General features: G+C 38.7%; 1 pseudogene; it reads left to right on the top strand.

Annotated features, from left to right (window-relative positions):
* The first annotated feature begins 4,699 nt into the window (after positions 1-4,699).
* LOC117884968 lies at positions 4,700-8,890 on the top strand (annotated as a pseudogene).
* The last annotated feature ends 2,628 nt before the right edge of the window (positions 8,891-11,518 follow it).

Here is an 11,518-nt window from a genome sequence, read left to right as displayed (position 1 = left end):
TTAGCAAGCTACATCTGGACACAAAATAACAGCTGCCCTTGAAGCAGAGAAGAAACTTCTCTGTACTTAAAGGTGCAGTACAACTAATAGACACAAACAACACACACTAGTTTATAAATGCATTGAAGATCTAATCCTCAGTTTGTTTTGTAAATGTCCAACCCTAGGTTCTGCAAACCACATTGAGAAAATGGATGGTTTGCCTGCAGTATTATTGTTGCATTTTTTTGTTTTAGGAATAGTTGTTTAATGACTGTGTGGAACAAAGGGAACATCTGACTCATCTCTTCAGACAATTTTTGGATGAGGCAGAGTGGATGTCTGTAGTCTAACTACAGTGAAAGTTGTTTCTGAAATAGAAGTTTCCCTCAACTACATGGGGCACTTTGCATTTCATATTAAAACTGCAATATATTGTTATTTTAATTATTTTTGTTACAATCATTTTCTGGAACAATTTTGATGAGGTTAAGTTAAATCCATGTGATTTATCCTCTTAGGTGCTAGCTTTGACAAATCTAATCTTTGAGAAATGTTTGAGCAATCAAACTGTCTGGGGCTCACATGCCTTTTAGTCTCAAAACCTTTTAGATTTCCAGCTGCTGCCAGTAGTATCTGGGCCAATTGGACTGAGTTAAAGAAAAAACTGTCTATGTCTAGGTCATTTATTGTTTATTTTATCTTTTTTAAGCTGGTGATGTTTGGGTCACTGGAATATCTGGTTCACTAACAGGCTTCACTGCCTGTAGTATTTACACATTTGAAATTGATATTGTTTCATCTACACAAAGCTAATCCCCTGTAAACCAAGCTCAAAATTGGTGTTACCTGTTTATGATGTTACAAAGGCTGCTATGGCCAGGATCAAGAAAGTTATTTGCTGCTTGAGTGAAAACAAACCTATCTATTCATAGAAAATCCACTTAAAAATCTTCCATACTAAATTCTCTGCTTAAGCTGTACTCCAGGAAGACACTACATGATGGTCTGCATTTTTCCCTAATGAGATAAAGGCAGAAGAAAAACAATGAAAAATCACTTTGCTAATGTCTAGAAGAAATGTCTTTCTGGTCAAGTTTCCTCTGGTAAAAAATAGTAATTTCAATCCCACTTAAACTATTTTAGCACTCACATATCATAGCATAATTTTTGTCCCCTAACAAGCTACTCTAAAATTGGCTATTTATCCCAAGCTGTAGCACAATTGTTCTGTTTTTCCTCCATACTACTCTCTAACCTGCTACACTTTCCACAAATACTTTGCCTCTAAATCAGTAGAGGAAATGAAAAATAGCTGTTTAAATAGTAGCCAAGTCCCTCCCCTCTCTTCCAGCAGTATGCATTTTACTCTACTTAGGGTTCTAGCTTTCTCTAGTGTGTGCCCTTTCTAATGAGCTTCAGCTGGTTCACATCACTAGTCAGGCGCTTGCATCAATAGAGGGATTTTAACTGCCCATCCCTTTCTCTGAATCCGTTGGAAACTATGCACTCCATATACATAGAAACTGCTGTATATAAGGGATAAGGACACTCTTTAATCTACTTTTGATAGCATATAAATATTGTGGTTTTGAAAGTTTGATGTAGACATGAACATGTTCATATTTCTGTTCCAGCTAGGAGAGAAATGAAATGTGAAAATGAAGAACAAAGAGCAAAAATCCTAAGAAAAACAAGAACAGGGGAAAGGGCCCTAAGTACTGGACTACAGAGTCCCTATCTTTCTCTTTTTGGCTCCATGATCTATTTAAGCATTTATCCAAAGTAGAACAATCATGGGGCCAGAGAGAGAGAAGGAATGACTCTGTAGTGCAGACCTAGGGTCCAGTCCCCCTGGTCTAATCAAGTATCCCAGTGGTTAGGGCCCTGATCAAACCCTTTTTTCCTCTCACACAGGGAAATTGAACCTGGGTCTCCCACATCCCAGGTGAGTGCTCTAACTACTGGGCTAAAAGTAATAAGCCATTTTGTAGGGAGTGAGGAAGGCGCCTAATTCATTCCAGCAGGAAATAGCTTAGGCACCTAGCCACCTGACTCCAGGCAGGAGGTTTTCATTCATGGATCCTTGAGCAGAGATAGGTGCCTCCCTGCTCCCTGGACTTAGCTACATATCTCCAGGAGAGGGGCAGGGCTTAGCACGAGCCCCTGTTGTCACCATTTCCCATTGGGTAGCTTAGACAACTTCCCACCTAGCATGCTGGCCTTTGTGAATCGCAGTCTCAGGTGCCTCTCTCTCCCCATTCATTGTATAGGGAGAAAAGGCACCTAACTCAGGCTTTATGTATCACAGTGGATTCCCGTGGTTTTCGTTAGGCACTGTGACGCTCAGCATTGCAACACCTTAGTCTCTTTGTAGATCAGGGTCACTGCCCGCCTCACTATTCTCCACTCACCTCCTCTTTAAAAGCCTGTGAAAAAATGTTCCGCTCTTTAGTATGTTAAAAGAAATCAGATTAAGACCAAGGAATCGGGGAAGTACCTTCACTTTGAAGCAAGGGGGTTAATAACCTTAAAACCTTGTAGAGTTCTCTGCTGCCTAGTATTTTATCCCAGCCACAAACCAAACCAAACAAAAAAAAGAGATTTAAAAATGCCCCCCACCCCCGTTTTTTCTTTAAAGGGCAAAAACCTTATTATCCGTAGTTCCTCATAATCCAGTTCTGAAAAGAACAAGCAAACCAAGACTGAGGCGTGCTGCGTGGGCTGAAGGAATGAGGCGTTTGTGATTCTTAACAATGGAAGCACTACAGTGGAGGCACAAGAGGCTGTTTTTGAAAGTGAAGGGGTAGTTTTCACTGAACCATAAATCTGTTGGCCCTTTTGCTAAGGTCTCTGGATAATAAGAGCACAGGAAATTGTTTCTGTTAGTGTTCCAATGAAAAATGTCAACTTTTTGTCTTTTAGCTTATTTGTTTGACTACAGTGAAAGTGAACATAATTTCTGCACATTGGTAGAAAATAAGAAACAGACATCGACATCTCATTTCTCCCTTCTAGCCATTCATTTCATATATTCTGGGAAAAGATTAGTAGACCATGCAATGTCCATTATAACCTAAGTTTACACCCACCATACCCATTCCAGAAGAGTACTGAATCTGACACATTCAGGTCTGTAAAGCAATAGACAATACTAGATGTACACTCCAATAGCGAGTATATCATAACCCAAGCACACTTTCCCTTTGTACTGTTTAATTCATTCTGAGGGTTAATTCACTCTGAGGTTCCAGGCCAGAAGAAAGTAAGGAAGCCTCTGGCAGTACATCTCCACAGTGAGGAGTTGAATGGAGGGTGGCTTCAGGAAGATTGCATAGGCACAGGGTCTTCAAGCATGAGGCTCTCCCAAAATCCATGCTGGCCTCAGGAACTGGCAGGTTTTATGGGGGCTAAGATGTTCTTGCCACAAATGGGCAAATCCCATCTCACCGCGTATGTGATTCGAAGGAAAAGCTTTGAGGAAAATTTCATGGAGTTTCCAGAATTTCTGATTTCCCTTATGGGTTTATCCTGCATACATCTGCACGGACAATCTAAGCCAATACTATAATAATAGGTAGCACATAAAGGATGGGGTTTTCTAAAGGATTCAGCATTGACCTAACTCTGCTCCACTTGATTTACACCCATAGTATCTTAAAGTTTTAAGGACTGAACAAACATTAGTTAATTCAACTTGACAACACCCATGTGAGGTACATTATTGTTTGAGAGCTAAATTATGTTTGCCTTACTTTTGTAAAACCCCCAACAAAGTCAACTGTGCAGGGAGGGAGTTGCATGAGAAAAGTGAGCAGAGAAGTTAAGTGACTTGTTCAAGGCCACACACTGAGCAGTACTGGGATTAGAATTCAGGAATTCTATGAATATGTATTGTATAAATAAAGCAGTAGATCCATAGGGTACAGATGCTAATAATGGAAAAAATTATTACTAGAAATGAATATGTATTGAAAGATCTTCCGCCCTTGGGCTTCCCAAAAATACTCCTGGGCTGTTACATCATGAACTGACATCACTCTGAGGAATGTCAATTTTCAAAATAAGGATTTCTACACAAGTGCCAATGAATACATTTTTTTTGGATCAGTGTTGACATTCCCAGAAGTATCATCTTCCAGAAAAAGTATGATTTACTAGTGACTGGGTAGCCTGAAACTCGTAAGGCAATTTTGGAAATATCTCATATTTTGTGCATAGAATTCATGTGTGTTTATCATTCCTAAATAACCCTAATATTTATAGATGCACAAATTCTGGAAAAAAATACTTGTGAACTATTAGCTAGTAGAAACAATACCAGGTAACTTGGAGTAGATGCACAAAAAATACCAAAGAGTAAAGACATGGTAGAAGTGAATAACTCACATACAACCCATATGTTGAAATATGTTTACATAAATGTACGTTACACAACTCTGAATAATGAATATATTTACAATAGTCAAAGTCTGTTCATGGTTGTCTGGTGCACAGAATAAAATGGCTAAATCCATTAAATAGAAGCTTTCCTACCTATAGTTTTTCCTGCTCTAGTACTAACATTATCATTTGCACACAGCATCTTTTCATGTGAGTATGTCAGAGCACTTTATAGATATTAATTAATTTATCCTAATAAGACATCTGTGAAGTAGATAATGAATATATAAAGATCATTTTACCCACTAATGAAATGCAGTCACCTCTGAGGTGAATAATGGAATCTGCACAGGAAACAAAGAAGAATATTTCAGCATATCCAACTAAAACGGTAAAGCTGGATTTTAGCTAGGACAAGATGTAATTTAATTACCCAAATTGTAATATGGACGAGGTACTGGAGTTAACAACACCTTTATTCTTTTAAAAGTGCCCTGTGATCTTTACTGGCCACAGTTGGCCAAGACCTTGGCTTTACATTTCAGCTTAAAGATAGCACCTACTGTAGCATAGTAACTCCTAATAGTATGCTGGGGTATTGACTCAGAGGCAAAATTGACACAGTGTTTTCAATGGTCCATAATATGGTCTGGATTAAGGGTCAGTTTACTTGATAATACTAATTTATTTATATCTTCAGTCTGCTTCTCTGTCCACATGCCAAAGTATGGATGGCCTGGACTGTGTTTTTTGTTGTTGATATGGCACTGAAATATAATTATTCAGACCACTAGTGTACGAACATTATTTGGGCAGATGCCTCATCTTTGAAATTACACTTTTCTAGAACTTTTAATGTGTGGAAATCAATACTAAGATATTTAAGAGAAAAGGAAATGTATTTGTAGGTTTGATACCTTAAATGAAAATATCCACGTCCCCTCGAGTAAGTAAAGGTGTATCAAAACATTTGCCCCAACACAGCATTTCATTTTGGAGTACAAATTCTTTGGTCCTTGAAGAAATCTGCATAATCTACTCTGGGGCCTGATCCAGCTCCCACTGAAATGGATGAAAAAATTCCCACTGACTTCACTAATAGTTGGATAGAGACCTTCTGGCTTAATCCTTCAAGGGGCAAAGGACCCTCAAACATGCATTGCAATCAGTGTGAGTTGACAGTGCTCAGCACCTTGCAGAAGTGTTCAGCTTCTTACCACAGTTGAGCCTTTATTGAGCAAGAGAAGATTCAGCTAACATTACAGGCAAGATCCTCAGCCAGTGTAAATCAACATAACTGCATTGACTTCAATGCAGCTATGCTGATTAACACCAGATGAGGATCTCGTCTTCCATCCTAACCTCTGCCCATGCCACATTGCCTCTCTTCAATAGATATGGTTAAACATACATGGTTAAAAATTCACTTATGCTACCAAAAAATGAAAATCCCCACATATCCCCAAAGAAACACACACAGCTTTTTAGTCCACTCTGGAGGCTTCCCACACTGGTGAAGAATACCATTAGTCAAAAAGACAACATCTGTAATTCATAATTATGTCAAACATAGATTCCAGCTGTGGGATTTTTGTCCATTCTGCCAGTTGTATGAACATAATGACTTCCTATTAAAAAAGAAAAAAAGTTAGTTAAGGTCAAATCCAAGCAAACCAGTTTTACTTAAAAAATAAATAAAAACTGTTCTGAAATCTGATAAAGGTCATTGTTTTACTTCTCTGTAAACAAATATTATCCATTTAAGGAATGGAGCTGAAAGCAGCTAACAGAACAGTAAAAACAACAGCAATAGCAGTGAAGAGATCATTCTGAAAACTGTTTAGAATAGAACTGACAGGATGTAGGTCCCATTTTCATTGAATTTTTGGGTGGTTACCAGATTGCAACACTAGATGGAAGATAGCTCATTGTGCAATGCTTTCTGTACATGAGACTTTTCAGATATGCTTTGGAAATAGTATATTATACAGCTTTCTTTTCACTAATTAGCTGGTTTGGACTCTATATTCTGGGAAGGAAAACTGACTCCTAGGAGTCTGAGGAGGGATTTTTATGGAATATTCTGATCACCAATTTAGTGGCTGTGCTCAGTTCAAAAGCTTTTTTTTTATCCTTAGGAGTCAGATTCTGCCACACTAATATAAGTAGGGCTACCTGTGGTGTAAGGTGCTACTCAACATGATTAAGGCCCCGATTCAGGAAAACTCCTTCTTCAGGAAAGCACATGTTTAAGTGCTTTCCTGAACAGGATGTACTTCAGCATATGCTGAAGAGCAGGGCCCAAAGGCTGACTGTAAACTTGTGCTGAAAAGGCACTGATCAGTTCATAGGCAACAGTTACCATTGTTCATTAATTTTCTCACTTGCTGGTTGTACATATGTCAGCTGATTTACAGTCAGCCCTGTCAAGATAATCAGCATGTGTATTGATGTGGATAGCCGTCATGTCCTTGAGCATGCTGATTCCACTAGTTTTTAACACTTTCTAATGCAGCTATCTACAAAAAGAGAGGATCAATATTGCAAGGTGTCCTGCTTATGTTTTCCATTTTATAGTATATTTTCCTTTTGTATCCATATTTCATAACAGTGTATCTAAATCACATGCTTAAATGATGGTTAAAATAAATAAAAAAGTACATAGAAGGATAAATTAACAGGTTTAGGAAAGGGAGGAAAGACACCTTTACTGATGAAATTTGGAAACAGATGGGAGAATTGGCAAGGTGAAGAAATACAAAAAGCTGTTCTAAATGTCAGGAACTGTAGAGAAGATTCTCACACCAATAGTGGCCAGATTGTGTGACGAGACAGAGAAGAGGTCAACAACTGCCAAGCAGAGGGAATCAAACCAAGTTATAAAGAGAAAGAAGATCCACCTTCAATGGCCCTATTATCATAATATCTGAGCACCTCAGACTCTTTAATATATTTATTCTCATAAGGTAAGGAAGATAAGGTACTGTTATCCCCATTTCACAGATGAAGGACAGAGACGGAGGCAGCAGCGTATCATCGCCTAGGCCAACAAGGCCTAGGCCTAGGGCGGCAAATTTTCAGGGGCGGCAAATTTAAAATAGCATGTTGATCAATTGGCTTTTATACTGAGATATGTAAATGATGATGGCATACCAGTAGAGAGGTTTCTTTGTTTTTTACCAAATACTGGCCACAAATCAGAACAGTTAGCTGATGCTGTACTTTCAACTTTGAATTGTTATGGATTAGATATCGCAAACTGCCGTGGCCAGTTGTACAACAATGCCACTAACATGTCTGGTGTATATAGCGGGTTGCAAGAAAGAATTAAGAATATAAATCCTTATGCTGTGTATGTGCCTTGTTCTGCGCATTCTTTAAATCTGGTTGGAGTATGTGCAGCAGAAAGTTGTCAAGAAGCATGTTCATTTTTCTCAACTGTCCAACATCTTTATTCATGTTTTTCTGCCTCTACTCACTGGTGGGATATTTTACTATCTAATTTGAAGCCAGGCAATAAAGTAATAAAAAGACTTTCTGAGACTCGCTGGTCATCTCGAGTGGAAGCTTGTCATAATTTGAGTGAAAACTGGAATGCTATAATTAAAGCCTTAAAAACAATGAAGGAAGATGCTACTGAGAAACCTGTTACACGTAATGAAGCTGCAGGCCTGCAGCGAAAACTCGATCGACTTGAGGCAGGTTTTATGGCTGTATTTTGGAGCTCACTCTTGGAAAGATTTCATATAACTATCCAAAAACTGCAAAATGTTTATATTGATATACAGACAGTTTTAGAACTCTACAACTCACTAATAGGATACATTAACTCTATACGGGACTTGTTTGATATGTACGAAGAGAAAGCCAAAGAAAAATCTGAAATTGAAGACTATGAATTTGACACAAAATAAAAAAGAAAGCGTAAACTGCAAGTTGAGGAGACACGCGAAGTTGAAGTGGAAATGTGTGGTAGAGATAAATTTAAAGTAGATACCTTTTTAACAATACTAGACCTTGTATGTTCTGAATTGAAACGCAGAAGTAATGCGTATCAAGAAATTTATAGCAGATTTCAGTTTCTCTCTAACATTACCAATACTTCAACAGCTGATATAACAGTTTATGCTAAAAAATTACAGCTATGCTACCAAGGAGATTTAGAAGAATCATTTGTGAATGAGTGTCTACATTTTCGATGGTATTTGAAAGGTGTCGAAATTCCTGAAAATGAAAAGAAGTCAATTATAAGATATTGCAGCCTTCTTCGAAATCGAAACATTCATTCAGTATATCGAAATCTTGATATTGCCTTCCGAATGTTTGCACACCTGCTACAAACTGTTCAGCAGAAGGATCATTTTCAGCTTTAAAAAGGGTGAAAAACTACTTGAGGGCCAATATCAGTGAAGAAAAATTAAACTCCCTTTCTCTCCTGACAATTGAAAAGGATCTAACAACTTCTCTGGATTATACAGAATTAATTAATAAGTTTGCCGCTCAAAGGTGTAGGCGTAAACAAATGTAATTACTTACTACTCAAATACTTTTATTTCTTTCATTGTATCTACATAAAATAAAAAAAATAAAAATTTGATATACACTGGACGCCCGCTTGAACGCGGCGTTTTGAATCCATGTGTGCGGTCCTGCACGGTAACCAAAATCACGCTATACAGACTAGAACTAAAAAAACTAAAACAAGTTCATATGGGGCCAGCCGCCGGGGGTGGCAATTATTTCAGGGCCTAGGGACGGCAAAATCATTAATCCGCCACTGGATGGAGGGTTGGATTTTTAAAGGGATTTAGACACCTAAACATACAGATGGCCACTTAGTAGGATTTTCAAAGCTCCTAAATACCTCTTCACACTGAAATCAAACACCAGGCTAACACCCCAACCTCTGGACCATCCGTGTCCATGAAGACTATGCAAGACTATGAAAGATTTTGAAAACAAGAGGGGCAATTTGAACTGAATGGCAGGGCCGGCTCCAGGGTTTTGACCGCCGGAAGCAGCCAAAACCAAAAAAAAAAAAAAAAAAGCCACGGCTGCGATCATGATCTGCAGCGGCAATTCGGCGGGAGGTCCTTCACTCCAAGACGGAGTGAGGGACCGTCCGCCGAATTGCCGCCGAATACCTGGACCTGCCACCCCTCTCCCGAGTGGCCGCCCCAAGCACCTGCTTGAGAAGCTGGTGCCTGGAGCCGGTCCTGCTGAATGGAAAGCCAAGAGCATCATTTGAGGAAAAGAGTGATGTGCTCACGGGTTGTGGGGTTGTTATTCTTGTATGGGTAAAATGGCATCCTGAATATGATGTAATCTGGAGAACTGAGGCAAGACATTCCATCAGGGATGGTCTAGATAATAATTAGTCCCTTCCAGTCCTGATTCTGTAATAAGGGAGTTGCAGTGTCCAGGCAAAAGCAAATGAAGGGTGAAGGTTTTGGTAATGGAGAGGTGACATGTGGCAATTCTGTTTTGAAATGTGGATTTCTAGAGATATATGTGAGTAGAAGAAAGTTGATGCTTAGTAATGATAATAAGTTTATTTTCCCTCTGAGGTGCCGGAACTGGGCCATGGTCCTTTTTTTTAGTGACTCATTATCAGAAATGGGAACACTGGGGACTCATCTTTGCTACCATGAAGATACATATGTTATAAAAGCAAAGGTGCATGTGCATTCTTCCTTTTGAAAGACACTGAATCCTGCACCTGATAAGTAAATATCTGTACTGTTATACTTTCATAATCTTCCCACAGCTTTTCCTCTATTTTTTTTACCATTTGTTATTAGAATTTTAAGAAAAACTTATTCAGATACATTTGTGCTGCCAAGATAAACTCATAGAAAAGTCACTTTGATTCATCCCCTCGGGCTTACAAGATTGGATCCACAATATGCTTATGTAAATTAATACCTCATTGGATTATAAATTGCAAAGAATTTTCTTAAATATTCAACATCTGCTTTTTGCCACAACAGCCTTTTACGCATTACGTGTTTTAAATCACAAAGCATCTGCTCTGTTTATGAACTGAAAAATTGTCTCTCGTTTTTTTTAAAGCATATATTTAGGGCAAACCTTGTAGCACATCATGTGGAAGCAGAGTTTAATTTATGGTCTTCCACAGTTTAACAGTATAAAACTAATGGTTGCTATCAGCAAGGTCATTCAGTATTTCAGGAAGGTATAAATCATCTCAAACCCATTTTCAGATATAATATAGAATAGCATTTCACATTTGGCTGCACTGCAGGCTGTAGATAGGAAGATATTCCTAATATCGTTTTATAGTGTGTGTTACACAGTATATACATCAGTTTTATGTATGTGTGTAAAAGTATATATCATATTAGTGGGAAATAAAGCACATCAGTGACTTGTTATTTTTTCAGCATTACTAGTAACATGAACAATTAGAGCTATAATCAAAAGTAAACATGCCCATGGATAGATTGAGACTCCTCAGAGCAACCAGGGGAGATTAAGGGAGCAGGCAGCATGCAGGTATGTAACAAGATGAAATTTAATATAAACAAATGCACAGTAATAAATCTGGGAGGGAAAAATAACCCACATAAAGACAAAATGAGGAATGGCTATTTGGAAAGCAGTGAGTTAGAAACAGACTTTTGAGGGATTGTAGATTAATTATGAGTTCACAATATGATAGTGAAAAATTTCAAGGACATTCATTTTGGGTGTATGTGAATCTGTGAGACCATGGGCAACTCACTCAGCCTCTCTGTTTCTCAGTTTCTCCAAGTATAAAAGAAGGATAATAATACCTGCCCTATTGAGGTCCTGATCCAAAGCTCACAGAAGTCACTGGGCGCCTTTCCAGTGTAGGGCTTTGGCTTCCCAATGGGCTTTTTAGGTGAGACTATGAGAGTTCTGCAAGATTCGGTTCACCAAGATCTTAACTTCCCAGGGGAAAATTCCACAGCTGCTCCCTCACTTCTTCTCCTCACACTCTCTCCTTTCAACCTCCCATTCAACATACAGGAGTCTCTCTTTATCATTCCCCCTGTATTTTGCAGTCTTGAAGATACCTTGGCACCAGAACCTGACCCCTCCTCTAAGGTGGGAAGGAAGTTCCATTCTTGTGGGGAGATTGAGAAGGAGTGAAGGAGGCCAGCTGTGGCTC

This window comes from Trachemys scripta, chromosome 11 (genome assembly GCF_013100865.1).
Source record: "Trachemys scripta elegans isolate TJP31775 chromosome 11, CAS_Tse_1.0, whole genome shotgun sequence".
Taxonomy (NCBI): domain Eukaryota; kingdom Metazoa; phylum Chordata; order Testudines; family Emydidae; genus Trachemys; species Trachemys scripta.
Note: the sequence above shows the minus strand (reverse complement) of the source record. Positions and strands in the feature narration are given on the sequence as shown.